The 15,052-nt window shown below is 40.3% G+C and overlaps 1 protein-coding gene across 5 annotated transcripts in view; it reads left to right on the forward strand.

The window, feature by feature from the left end:
- The window catches only part of LYZL4 (lysozyme like 4), a 140,858-nt gene that overhangs the window by 25,831 nt on the left and 99,975 nt on the right, over positions 1–15,052 (forward strand). The window lies entirely within an intron of this gene.

Raw genomic sequence — 15,052 nt, forward strand, 5'->3', positions numbered from 1 at the left:
GAGTTGAGGTTTCCAGAAGGAATTCTGCCTCAAGACTGTAACAGAGAAATCCTGCCCCAATTTCCAGCCTGCTGGCCTGCCCTACAGATTTGGGACTTGCCAACTACCACAATCACCTGAGCCAATTCCTTAAAATCTCTCTCTCTGTCTCTCCTATTGGCTCTGTATCACTGGAGAACCCTGACTGATAAAAGGTTTTTAAGAGGTGTGGGTAGCAGAACCCAAGAAAGTGGCTTGACCTCAAGTGGGTAGGGTCATAGGGATGTGTGTGAAGTCCAGAGGTGAATGGCCTCAGGCTTAACCTTTCCCTGGATCCACAGGACTTTGTGTTCCCAGGGATTTGTGATCCAGGATTAAAGGACTTTGAAAATTCATTGCAGTGGTTGATGGAGTGCCCCATCCAGAACCTTCACCAGGTGGCACACCCATCTCCGTTGGTGTAAGTGTGGCTGCTAATGGCTCCCGGCTTCCCCTTTGTGGGGAGAATTGCTCTCCACTAACAGGAACCACTTCATTCATGGGGCTAACATGCAACCTCCACCCCACCCAACCCTGGGAGTAGGGGCAGCCCAGCGCCAAAGACAAAAATGGCTTTCTCCTTGCCTCAAAGGGGGACCAACTCTGTGATGCATTTCATGCTCTAGAGTGCTCTGTGGGCTCAGGCTAAAGCTCAGTCCAACTGAGACCACAACTTTGCTCAGCTCCCTCCCCTGCCCCAGCGACTTCCCTCACTTTTCTCCTCCCAAGGTCCTCCTCAATAAACTCTTCTTCTAGGGAATTTGACCCAAGACATTGACCAATGTAAAACTCCTCACACATCTTAGTGTGTGAGTTTGAGTCAGGAAAATTTGTGAGTTTGAATTAAAAAAAAAAATAAGAAATATGAAATTATGAACAAATCTGTCTTGGAAGAAGTAGAGCCAGAATGCTCCTTAGAAGTGAGGATGACAGGTTTTTTCTCACATACTTTGGACATGTTATCAGGAGGGATCAGTCCCTGGAGAAGGACATTACGCTTGGTAAAGCAGATGGTCAGTGAAAAAGAGAAAGACCCTCAGTGAGATGGATGGACACAATGGCTGCAACAATGGGCTCAAACACAGCAACAATTTTGAGAGTTGTGCAGGACTGGGGAGTGTTTCATTCTGTTGTACATAGGGTTGCTATGAGCCAGAATCAACTTGACAGCACCTAACAACAACCACTCAGCATGTCATGTGGCTGGGAAAATAATAAGGAATTCCCCAAACAAAGAATAGCCTGGTTGATCATGGAGATGGTGGATTTTTCTTAGGGCTCAGGGGGAGATCCTTCAAGATGGGGTTTTCCGTTGTTTGAGATCACTTAACCCCTGGGCACAGAGTGGTGTACTCACTGCAGGCTTTCGGGGGCAGACATCACAGGCCACAAGCATTTAAAAAATTTCGGGATACATCCCGTACATGTTTGTTCCATCTACAAATATTTTCTTTGATGTGATTATAAATGGTATTGTGTTTTGGTTTCCACGTGTTTGCTGTTAATGTACAGAAATTTGACTGATTTTTGGTTATTAGTCTTGTCTTCTGCGACTTGCTAAACTCACTTATTACTTTGAGGATTTTTTTCTGAAAGATTTTCTAGAATTTTCTATGTAGACAACCATGTCATCTGTAAATAAAGACAGCTTTTTTTTTTTTTTTTTTTTTTCTCGCCTTATTGCATTGGCTTGAAATTCCAGTACTATAGTGAATAGCAGTGGTGGGAGCAGACATCCTCATCTCATTCCTGATTTTATAGGGAAAGCATTCAACCTTTCATCATTAAGTATGATGTTAACTATAGGCTTTTTGTAGATGTCCTTTATCAGGTTGAATATGTTCTCCTTTATTCCTAGTTTTCTGAGTTTTATCATGAAGGGTGTCGAGTTTTGTTAAATGCTTTTTCTGTGTTAACTGATATGATCGTGAAATTTTTCTTTTTTAACCTATTGATATGGTGGATTACATTAATTGATTTTTGAAAGCTGAACCAGCCTTGTTTACTTGGAATAAATCACATTTGATCATAGTATAGAATTCTTTTTATACATTGCTGGATTTGCTAATATTTTGAGGATTTTTGTGTCCAAGTTCATGATAGATACTGCTTTGTAGTTTTCTTTTCTTATGATGTGTTTGGATTTTGTATAGGGTAATACCAGCCTCATAAAATAACTTGGAAAATATTGTATTGCCTCCTCTTTTATTTTCTGAAAAAGATTGTGTAAAATTAGAGTCAATTCCTCTTTAACTGTTTGGTAGAATTCTCCAGTGAAACCACCTAGGCCTGAAGGTTTCTTTCTCAGGAAATTTTTATTCATAAATTCAATTTCTTTAATAGTTTTAAGATTATTCAGATTATCTATTTTATCTTGGTTGAGTTTTGGTAGTTTGGTTGGTTGTCAGGGAATCAGTTTATTTCTTCTAAATTGTCAAATTTATGAGCATAAATTTGTTCATAATATTTCATTCCTGATACTGGTGATTTGTGTATTCTCTCTTTTTATCTTTTTCAGTCTTGCTGGAGGTTTATATATTTTATTGATTTTTTTTCCCCAAAGAGTCAGCTTTTTGTCTTACTGATTTTCTTTATTGTTTTCCTGCTTTTATTTTTGCTCTTTATTATTTCTTACCTGGTGCTTGCTTTAGGTTTATTCTGCTCTTCTTTTTCTAGTTTCTTGAGATGGGTGCTTAAATTATTAATTTTAATTTTAGACTTTTCCTCTTTTCTAATGTAAGCCTGTAGTGTCCTACATATTTTGACATGTTATATTTCAATTTTAATTCAGTTCTATTTTTTTTTTTTTCACTGTGAGACTTTCTCTTTGACCCATGGTTTATTTAGAAGAGTGTTATTTAAATTCCAAGTGTTTGAAGATTTTCCTGTTATCTTTCTGTTACTGGTTTCTAGTTTGATTCCGTTATGATCAGAGAACATACGCCGTATGATTTCAATTTTTTAAATTCATTGAGGTTTGTTTTATGGTCCAGGATATGAGCTAGCTTGGTGAATGTACCATGAGCACTTAGAAAGAATGTGTATTCTGCTGTTATTAGTTGAACATGTTCAGTAATATGTCAATTAGATTCTCTTGATTGTGTTGTTCAGTTCTTCAATCAAATCTGATTTTTGGTCTGGTAGTTTTTTTTTAGTTCTATCAGTTATTGCGAGTGGGGTGCTAAGACTGTTATTTGGTGTGTGTATATTTAGGATTAGTATGTCTTCCTGGTGGATTGATCCTTTTATCATTATGTAATGTCATTCTTTGTCTTTAGCAGTTTTCTTTGCCCTAGGGTCTTACTTATCTAATGTTAATATAGCCACTTCTGCCTTTTTTGAATTAATGTTTGCATGCTGTATCTTTTTCACCCTTATACTTTCAGCCTACTTATGTCTTTGCAATTCAGGTGAGTTTCTTGTGGACAGCATATTGTTGCATCATTTTAAAAATCCACTCTGCTGCTATCCGTCTTTTTACTGATGTATTTACATTAATAGGTGATTTGCCATTTTATTCTATGTTTCATTTTCTCTATTTCTCATTCCTTTGAACATGACTTTGACTTTGGAACTCGATTCCGGACCGAGATTATGGACTGGAGATTAGCCCTGTACTTTGATGTGGTTGTAGATAATGAAACTGGATTTCTGACATGGATTTGAGCTGAACCCGTATTAAGACCTAGACCTTGGAACTGCATCTTGGACCTTGGACAAGGACCTCAGATATGGAATGCACACCTGGACTTTGAACTGATCTTGGACATAGATATTGGACCTGGACTTTAGGTCTTGATTTTAGACATTGATTTGATCTGAACATTGGACCTGAATTTAGATGTGAAAATTAGAACTAGACATGGACCTTGAACCTGCATTGCATCTGGATCTTAGACAGGGACCCAGAACTTATACTTCTGTACTGGACTTGCATTTGGATCTGGACCTTCCATTTGGAATTGGATTGAACCTTTAAAGTCAATCTTGAACTTTAAACCTGAAACTTAACCTGAACCTTAAACCTGAAACTTAACCTGAACCTTAGATTAGGACTATCTTAGTTACCTAGTGCTGCTATAACAGAAATACCACAAGTGGATGGCTTTAACAAAGGGAAATTTATTCTCTCACAGTCTAGTAGGCTACAAGTCCAAATTTAGGGCATCAGCTCCAGGGGAAGGCTTTCTCTGTCAACTCTGGAGGAAGGTCCATGTCATCAATCTTCCCTTGGCCTAGAAGTTTCTCCACACAGGAACTTCAGGTCCAAAGCACACATTCTGCTCCCGGCACTACTTCCATGTCTCTCTGCTCTCTTCTCTCTTTTATATCTCAAAAGAGATTGGCTTAAGACACTAATCTTGTAGATCACATCAATATAAAAAAACCCCAAAAAACGAAACCCAGTGCCGTTGAGTTGATTCCGACTCATAGTGACCCTATAGGACAGAGTAGAACTGCCCCACAAGAGTTTCCAAGGAGCGCCTGGTGGATTTGAACTGCCGACCCTTTGGTTAGCAGCCGTAGCACTTAACCACTACACCACCAGGGTTTCCAATATAAAAAAAAACCCAATGCCACTAATCCATCTCATTGCATCATAGTGATAGGATTTACAACACATAGGGAAATCACATCAGATGACAGAATGGTAGACAATCATACAATATTGGGAATCATGACCTAGCCAAGTTGACAGATATTTTTGGGGAACACAATTCAATCCATGACAAAGACTTTAGTCAGAACTTTCACACAGCCCTGAATGTGGCTATTTGAGCTTGGATTTGGACATTGGACCTAGACTTCACTCCTAGAACTTGAACTTAGGCCTGGACCTTGAGCCAGGACCTCAGACTTTGACCTGATCCATGAATCTGGATTTTGGACCTGACTTTAAAATTCAAACTGAACCTTAGATCTTGGAACTTGAACTAGATGTTGGACCTGGACTTGGAATACTGGAATCAGAATCTGACCTTGGACATAGACTTCAACCTTAAACCTATGTCATTGACCCCAATTTGTACCTCAACATTGAACATGAAATTGGGTGTAAATTTTTACTGGACCTTGGATCTGGACCGGGACCTGGTCCTTGGAACTTTACCTTGGACCTTGGAACTTGACTTTGGATCTGATGTCTAATGTCAGGCCTGGACCTAGACCTGATTTTAGGCACTGACTTTGAACCTGGACTTTTCTAGTTAGTTGGATGTGACTTTAGAGCTAAACTTGGATTGGACCTAGACCTTGATCTTGGGCCTTTAACATCAATGTGGACCTCAGACATTGACCTAGGTAATGCATCTGGACTTGACCTTGACATGGATGTTTGGACCAAGTCTTTAGACCTGGATTTTTCTAATTTCTTGGGCCTTAAACCTAGAAGTTGGACTAGGAACTGGACAACAGCCTTGGACCTTGGACCTAGAACGTGGACTTTTGCACTGAACCTGAACCTTGGTTATGGACACTGAATAAGGAACTCTAACCTCCGACCTGGACCTCAGCCTTGGACTTGGACCTTGAATCTCAGACCTTACTTTAAGACATGGAAATTAGACATGGACCTAGATCTTTGATTTTGAACTTGGACCTGGACTTTGATGTTGGAACTAAATTTTGGACTTTGATTCTATGTTACTTTCTTTCTTACGTGCAAGTACCACTGATTTGGTCTAACTCTAAGAGAGTACATGCTTTTGAGAACAAATGTATGAGATGGAGGTTATTTACACTTATACTGATCACTTTTCCCCAAAATGCTCTGATTCATCTTAAATGGCTCTGGCTTGCAATAAGAGAGTATTTTTGACAATAACATGTGATAATGGGCTTTCTTACAGAAATACTGTTTGATTTCACTTTAATTCACTCTAACTTGCAACAGAAACTTTTGAGAGCTCTGTGTGACTCTGAGCTCATTTTCACAAATACTGCCAACATTTGTCAGTGCAGTTGAGAGGAATGTGTGTTTTTCAAATTTTTGCTCAGGTAACACTTATGCTCATTATGGTTTATTCCATAAAGCTATAGGGAGTGGGTTTTTCTTGTTGTTGTTTATAGGGAGAGATATGTCTAAAGTCTACAATCCAAGGTCCAAATTCCATTTCCGAATCTTGAATGAAGGTCAAATTTCTGTTGTTTTAGTTATCTAATTCTGCTGTAAAAGAAATACCACAAGTGGATGACTTTAACAAACAGAAGTTTATTTTCTCACAGTTTAGGAGGCCAGAAGACTGAATTCATAGTGTAGGTTCTAGGGGAAGGCTTTCTGTTTCTGTCAGCTCTGGAGGAAAGTCCTTCTCTATTTGAACTTCTGCTCCTGGCCAATCTTCATGTGACTTGGCATGTGTCTTTCTCCATCTCTGCTTCTCTTGCTTGCTTATTTAATCTCTTTTACATCTCAAAAGAGATTGACTCAAGACACACCCTACGCTAATCCTGCCTCATTCACATAACAAAGACAACTCATTCGCAAGTGGGATTGTAACCACAGTCATAGAGGTTAGAATGTACAACACATATTTTTGGGTGACACAATTCAATCCATAACACCTGTTCAATGGTCCAGGTCCATATTTAAGATCCAAGTCCAAGTTCCAGGCTGAAGGTCAGATCTAATGTGAGTTCAAAGCAAGGTCCAAGGCCCAGGTCCAAAATCCGTATCCAGGTCTGAGGTACAGAACGCCTAGGTGCAACGTTAAGCACCAATGCTAAAGTTTAGGTCCAGATCCAGATCCAAAATCCAGTTTCATGGTCCAAGTCTAGAACAAAGTTCCATGCCCCAGATCAAGGTCAAATATACAGGCCCAATGCTGAGGTCCAGGTTTGAAGGCCAAATCCATGGCTGTAATTCCATTTCTAAGATCCAACTCTTGATTTAGATCCAGGTCTATGGTTCTGATTCACAGGCCAGGTCCAATACGAAGGTCCAAGTCTAAGGCCAGGTTCAAGGTTCTAGACAAATGTAGGTCCAAGGTCAAGGTCCAGTGTCCACATCTAAGGCCCAAATCTAGGTACAAAATCCAGGTTAAGGTCCAAGATCCAACAGAGACTCAAGATCCAGGGCAAAGCTCATGTCCAAGTCCAGATAGAAGCTCCACATTTCAAGGCAATGGTTCAATTTCAAGGTCAAAGGTCTGAAGTTTACACTTGGACTCAAGATCAGGTTCAAAGTTTCCACCCAAGGTCCAAGTGTGAAATTCAGAGGCCATGACCAAGGTCCTAGTCCAAGTTTCATGGTTCTGTTCTAAGGTTCAGGTCTGTGTCCAGATCCAGGATCAAGGACGAGGTATAATATCAGATCCAAGGACCTTGCCAAATACTGGTCCTACGTCAAGATCAACACACCTAAGCCAAGTTCTGATACATATATTTAAAGAATTAACAAACTGAAATTGCTCTTACAAGGCATAGAGAACAGGGAGCTATAGTTTCTCTAAGCAAGATTACCTGGTTTGTATTAAAACTGTATAAAAGGACCAAAAATGCATGTAAAAGTTAAAATTTTAGGTAGAATAAAAATCATAGAAGGAGATCATTGAATTTGGATTGTCTAGAACGTCCCTCCCATATCGTAATGTTTTAAATACACGTTCTTTCTCCCTCTTGTTTCTCTTCCACGTAAAAAATTTTCTGAGCAAATGAATTAGTTTATCTTTGCCTACATCCAAAGGTAATCAATAAGTTGGATTATAAAGTCTCTTAACTGTAAAAATTTTATAGAGAATAAAAAGTGATTATCTAAATTTTATGTGAATCCATCAGTTATTCCTGACTGTAATGAAGATCAAAGACCACAGCCTTCAGTATGGATTGCACCTCAACATAAAGAAAACAAAAATCCTCACAACTGGACCAATGAGCAACATCATGATAAATGGAGAAAAGATTGAAGTTGTCAAGGATTTAATTTTACTTGGATCCACAATCAACAGCCATGGAAGCAGCAGCCAAGAAATCAAAAGACGTGTTACATTGGGTAAATCTGCCGCAAAGGACCTCTTTAAGGTGTTGAAGAGCAAAGATGTCACCTTGAAGACTAAGGTGCGCCTGATCCAAGCCATGGTATTTTCAATCGCATCATATGCATATGAAAGCTGGACAATGAATAAGGAAGACTGAAGAAGAATGGACGCCTTTGAATTGTGGTGTTGGTGAAGAATATTGAACATACCATGGCCTGCCAAAAGAACGAACAAATCTGTCTTAGAAGAAGTACAACCAGAATGCTCCTTAGAAGCAAGGATAGTGAGACTGCATCCTACATACTTTGGACATGTTGTCAGGAGGGTTCAGTCCCTGGAGAAGGACATCATGCTTGGCAGAGCACAGAGTCAGCGGAAAAGAGGAAGACCCTCAACGAGGTGGTTTGACACAGTGGCTGCAACAGTGAGCTCAAGCGTAACAACGATTTAAGGATGGCTCAGGACCAGGCAGTGTTTCATTCTGTTGTGCATAGTGTCGCTATGAGTTGGAACTGACTCAACGGCACCTAACAACAACAACAACAACAACAACAATGTAACCCAAATAAATGAAGCAGGGCCTGTTACATATTCAGGGTAATACAATCTGTTCAGGGCTCAGCAGACTATACAGCACACTATATAAATTCATTGGTTAAAATAGTCCTAGGAAACAGAACTGCCTTTGACTACTGCCTAGTCAGTCAAAGGGGAGTCTGTGCAATAGTTAATACAGCTTCTACTTTCTGGGCAATCACTTAAGGAGAAGTAAAACAATCAATTAATCAATTGAGAGAAAAGCACACTTGGTTATTTAATGTTGACCAAACTTATCTGCGGGGCCTATTCTCTTGGTGTAGGAAACTACACATCAAGTGGGTTTTACTTTTTTATCATGATATTTGCAAGTATTCTTTTTCTTGCCTTACTCTGCTGTCTAATCTCCCAGTACTTAAATGTTACTGTACAGCTGTTATCCCAAGGTGACATACAGCTGACAGTGTTGTTCTTGTTGAGTGCTGACAAGTTGATTCTAACTCATAGCAACCCCATGTGACAGAGTAGAACTGACCCATAGGGTTTTCTAGTCTGTAATCTTTATGGAAGCAGACTGGCAGGTCTTTCTCCCATAGAGCCACTGGGTAGGTTTTAACCACCAGCCTTTTGGTTAGCAGCCAAGTTCTTAACCATCTGCACCACAACGGCTCCTTCCAGCTGTGGTCCTGTGGCCTTCTCAGCCTTCTGGGAGCTCAGGTTGACTGAAAGGGAGAGTGAGACATCATAGTGAGGGGCATAAAGAGACCTGGTTTAAGTAAGGTGCAGATACCAGCAGAGACACTGGCTGCCAGGGCTGAGGCAGGTGCACCACATACGCCCAGAGGAGTGATCCCAGGATTTCTCAGATGCTCCACAAAGAACACAGTGCCTTTCCTAGCCCTGACAGCCTTCTCAGGAGCACCTCCCTGAGCATTTTCAGCTCACCATCTTCCCCAAGAACAAAATTCAAGGATCTGCTCCACATGCTCTCTGGTAAGTTTGGTTTATAAATCCAGTCTTTGCCTTTGTTTAGAGTGATGATTTATATGTGGTTGCTGTCTCTGGTATATGAATACGTTTTCAGCTGTGCACAAACTACATGTCTCTAAGTTATTCTTTTGCACACTTTATTCATTTGGTTTTTAAACCTGTATGCTCTTTTGGTTTCCTCCTATCTCTTTGGATCCTCTTTCTCAGGCTCCTTTGCTGGTTTGTCCTCATCTCCCTGACTTCTAAACCTTGGTGTGTTCCTAGGCTCATTATTTGGACTTCTTCTCTTCTGTATCTATGCTCATTCTCTTGTCGATCTCACCTGGACTTCCGGTATCAAATACTATCTATATATACTTGTGACTTCTGAATTTGTATCTACAGCAAGACTCTTCCATGATCTCCTAAACTGTCTCAGCTGTAATTCTAAAATTCCACTGGGTAGATATTGTGAACCCCCCTATTGTAGGGTTAGGAATTCTCCTTGGTTATGCCTTGGTTCTGCTCTTTAGAAGGGTCTTTTTTTTATCCTTCTTGGCTAATATGATGTGGGGGCTGGGAATATATTCTCCTTGGAGGATGCATTGATTTCTCAGTCTACATGCTGCTAAAGGAAGTTTGGGGGAGCAGGGGTCAGTGTACCGGGTTTTGTTTAGTCTCGTATCATTTCTTTGGCAAAACTTGCAAAACTTAGTAGACTTATTGTCTGTTTGATTCCAATCAGTTCCATGTGCCTGTATCCACAAACACAGTTCTTCCCAAGATCTAGTTCTCAGATTCACCGTATTTTTTGGCTTTTTCCCCCCCTTTCTTCTCTCAATCTCTCTTGTTCTGAAGAGGGCCACTTTGAGGCCATCAGGCTTCTGTGGGAAAGATCTACTTTGCCAGAAGTCTTAGTGATTTTTTGTACTGAAAGACTTTCTCAATTTTATCATCTGGTAATAAAGATCCCCAAGAAGTTAGCATTTTCGGTTATGTGAAGCCTTTTGAATAGAGTCTTTCCTAAATATTTGTCCACCTGGCACCTCAGGATGTGACCTTAATTGAAAATAATGTCTTTGTGGATGTAATTAGTTAAAATTAAACCATGCCAGATTAGGGTGGTCCCTAAATCAAACAACCATGTTCTTAAAGAAGAGGAGAGGGTACACAGAGACAGATACAGGGGGAGGAAGGCTATGTGGAGATGGAAGCAGAACTGGAGAGATGCAGCTGCAAGCCAAGGAACACCAAGGTTACAGCAACCCCAGAAGCTGGAAAAGGCAATGAAGTATTCTTCCCTAGAGCTTTCAGAGGGAGCATGGCCCTGCTTACATCTTGATTTCCAAATTCTAGTCTTCAGAACTGTGGGAGAATAAATTCCTGTTGTTTTAAGCCACCCAGTTTGTGATAATTGTTATGACAGCCCTAGGAAACTAATGCAGACTCCACCTTTCTGAATTCTTTCTACTCTGTTTTATTCCTGATGGCAATTGATTTCCTGAGAGCTTCTTTTTCTAGTAATGTTTCACTAGTGCAGCCAATACCTAATACTACTATCGTTCTGTTTTCTAAGCTTTCTCTAGAGCTACAAGTTTATTAGGCACATGATCTACCTGCCAAATTATTGCAAGTTGTAATTTTCTAACTATTTTTCCACTGCATTGCTTGGTGTACCATCTTTTCAGCCATATGCATCAATTTCCTTGCCGCCCACTGCCTATTAACCTTTTCTAGTTTTTTTGCTGTAACAGCACTTCTTTCTGGTACCAATTTTCTGCATTAGTCAGGATAGGCTGTGGATAAACAACCACACCGAAATCTGTTATTTAACACAGCGTAAGTCCAGGACATACTGGTGGTGGACTGGGGGTGGGGGGAGGGGAATGGGGACTCTGCTACACTGTCACTTAGGAGCCAAGTCTAACTGAAGCACCACCATTTTGTAGCTGCTGCAACTGGAGCTGGTGTCCGCTGGCTAGGGGAAGAGACTGGAGAATTGTGCATGGGATTTTCATTGCTTCAGCTTCAGCCCAGGAGTGTTAACATGTCGTTTTTGCTCACATTTCATTGGTCAGAACTAGTCATATGACCCCAAAACAACTGCAAGGAGGCTGGGAGGCATGGTCTTCAGTAGACATTGTCTGCCTCATTGCATCTGCCATTGCTCTTCAGCCTATCCTCAATGCAGGAGCCAGAATCATCCAATGGAAATGAAAACTGATCGTGTCATGTCTCTGCTCACAATCCTCTCATGTCTCTGCTCACAATCCTCTCATGTCTCCCCATCTCATTTAGAGTAGAAATTAAAGTCCTTACAACATCGGTGAAACACTACCTCATTTGGCCCTTCAGTTCCCTTTCATCTCATCTATTACTCTCCTCCTCCATCTGTCTACTCAGCTCAAGCTGGTCTCCTCGTGATTACTCAAACATTCCAGGCACGCTCTCCCCTCAGGATATAGCTCTCCGCTGACTCTTCTAATATCTCCATGGTCTCTTTTGCTTTTTTCCCCTTTGCTTCTCAGTATCCAATATACTATCTTGTTTATTATTTCCCCCTCACTAGAATGTGAGCTGCAGGATGGTAGCTTTTTTTTTTTTTTTTCCCTGTCTTTTTGTTTATTGCTGTATCCCCAGTGGAGCCCTGGTGGCACAGGGTTTAAGAGCTTGGCTGCTAACCAAAATGTCTGCGGTTCAAATCTACCATCCGGTCCTTGGAAACCCTATGGGGGCAGTTCTACTCTGTCCTATAGGGTCGCTATGAGTTGAAGGTGGCTTAATGGCAATGGGTTTTTTTTTTCGCTTGTTTTTTTGGTTTATGTCCCCAATGGATTCCCTGGGTGGTGCAAATGATTAATGCACTCAGCTGCTAACCAAAAGGTTAGAGGTTCAAGTCCACCCAGTGGCACCTCGGAAGAAAAGCCTGGCAACCCACAATCTACTTTTAAAAAATCAGCCATTGAAAACCCTGTGGAGCCCAGTTCTACTCTTTGACACACATGGGGTTCCCACGAGTTGGAATTGGCTTAAAGGCAACTGGTATACATCCCCAATGCCTGGCACATAGTAAGTACCTTATAAATATTTAGTGAGTGAATGACTGAACAGATCTAAGTTTTTCTAGTTGATACCAAACATTTAAAAATATGTAGCTGAGCTTAAAGAAAAAAAAAAAAAACTCTAGGTCCCAGAACCCCTGGTCTCAGTGGTGAGTTGCAGTTGAAGCTGTGTGATCCTTTGGCAGGTGCTGGGTGGAAATGGACTAGATGCATACCTCAGGGGAGGAGTATATAACCGCTTCTCAGGAAAAGGAGTTGAGCCCCTCCACAACTGTGTCATACAGTTGAACGTAAAGCTGGGATATTATGGCCTTGTCTGAGACTATAAGCAGGAATGGAATCTCAGCCATCAGGGTATGAACATGGGCCAGAGATGGCTACTGGTGGAAAGAGTCACTTAGGAGTCACTGGGACAATGCTGTTGTATATATTGAGCTCAGACTAATTTCACCCATGGTCTGGGATCCTTGAACCGTGGAACCAACTCAAAAACTGATTCAGAAATGTCTCGTATACCATTGTTCTTAGCATCTTTATTCATAAGCCCCAACCAAACTGAAAACAACCAAAATGTTTATGGATTGGATAAACAAATTGTGGTGTATTTCATGCAATGGAATGCTACTTGGCAAAAAAAAAAAAAAAAAAAAAATACAGCTGATAAATGGAAAAACACAGATGAATCCTCAAAATATTATGTTAAATGGAAGAATTCAGGCATAAATATTATTATGATTCCATTTTCGTGAAGTTCTAGAATGGGCAAATCCAGTCTGCGGTGATAGAGACCAGAACGGTGACTACCTCTTGATGGGAGTGACTAGATTGCTGCATAAAGGCCCTTTCTTGTGGGTGTAAATGTTCCATATTTTGCTTAGGGTGGTGGTTACATGGGTATATAAAAACAGACCAAAAAACCAACTTGAGTCGATTCCGACTCCTGGAGACCCCAAGTATATCAGAGTAGAACAGCTCTCCATAGGGTTTTTAAGGCTGCGGCCTTTCAGAAGCAGATTGCTAGACCTTTCTCCTGAGACACCTCTGGGTGGGTTGGAACTGCTAAATGTTTCGTTATGAGTTGAACACTTAACTGTTTTTGCCACCTAGGGATTCCTTCATGGATTTATACACGGGTCAAGTCTTATTGAACTATTTACTGAAAACGGATGTATTTTATTAAAGTAAATTCTAAAATTATAAAAAATTATGACAAAATAAAAAGTTAATTTAACAAGACAAAAATAAAATGGATTATAAGCTGACAAACTCAGTGGGGTCAGGGCAGAGGCAATGGCAAAACTGCCTGAAGTGGACACTGTTGGTTGTAAACAGTGTCCTGTTTTGTTCAAACCCCTCCCCATGGATTTGACCCCATTACCAAGTCCAGGGTGAGCCAGATGGTCTAAGCTTTATTTCATTCTCCTTGTTAGTGACTGATTCACAAATGGACATGTGACACAACTTGGGCCAATGAGAAACGAGGAGGAGTCTACAGGAAGTTCCCCTGTGAACAGTTTCCGTACTTCTGTAAAAGGAGAGGAAGTGAGATTTTTTTTTTCTAACTCAATTTTGTTTGAGAAGCCAAAGTGTTCAAAATTTCACTCTGCCAGCTATGTGTCTCAGCTTTCTAATCTTTAAAAATGGTGATAACAATAGCAGTTTTGCCTGGCATTCCTGAAGATTTATTCATTTAGTTACAAATAATTTTTTGAGCACTTGCTACATGCCAGGGGCTGTTCTAGGGGCTTGGGAATAGAGTAGTGAACAAAAGCCATGACATCTTCACTTTATATGAAACAATGAATGTAAAACCCATAACACAGCATTCAGCTCACAGTAGCTGTTATTATGTGAATTAAAACCAGAGACTCCAATATTCTATTAAGGGATAATGAAACAAACAAACAGTACGGTCATCACTATCATACAGATATTAACAGATATTAAAATGAACATCTGTCAAAGATTTTATTTAGCTCATTAAAGAGAAAACTGATTAAAAATGTTACAACCAGTTCAAAGAAGTATCCAAAGAACAGATGCATTTGTACAAATGTATAAAGTCGATGTAAAACTGAACTTTTCCACGGGGGAGGGGGTGGTGAGGGAGGCTGTCCCTTCACTGCACAGAATTATTTACAAGTCTCTAGGTAAGAAGTATTTTGCATTGCTCTCAGTTATGTATAACTTAGAGAGTTGCAAATTAGCTCCTGTAGAATCAGAAATCGATCACCCTGAGCAGTATGCTCTAAATGATGGATAGGTTTCCATTGAAATACTCATTTTTCAGTTCTATTGGCCAAGTGGGTTTCCCACCTAAACTCAAAGGACTTCTAACATCGTAAACCAAAAAGTGTGGGCATTTCTTTTTATAGCAGAGTGATACTTCATTGTATGTAGGTACCACCTCTTGTTTGTCCATTCATCTGTTAATGGACACTTAGGCTGTTTCCATCTTTTAGTTATTGTGAATAGTGCTGCAATCAACATTGG

This window comes from Loxodonta africana, chromosome 22, assembly GCF_030014295.1.
Source record: "Loxodonta africana isolate mLoxAfr1 chromosome 22, mLoxAfr1.hap2, whole genome shotgun sequence".
NCBI lineage: Eukaryota > Metazoa > Chordata > Mammalia > Proboscidea > Elephantidae > Loxodonta > Loxodonta africana.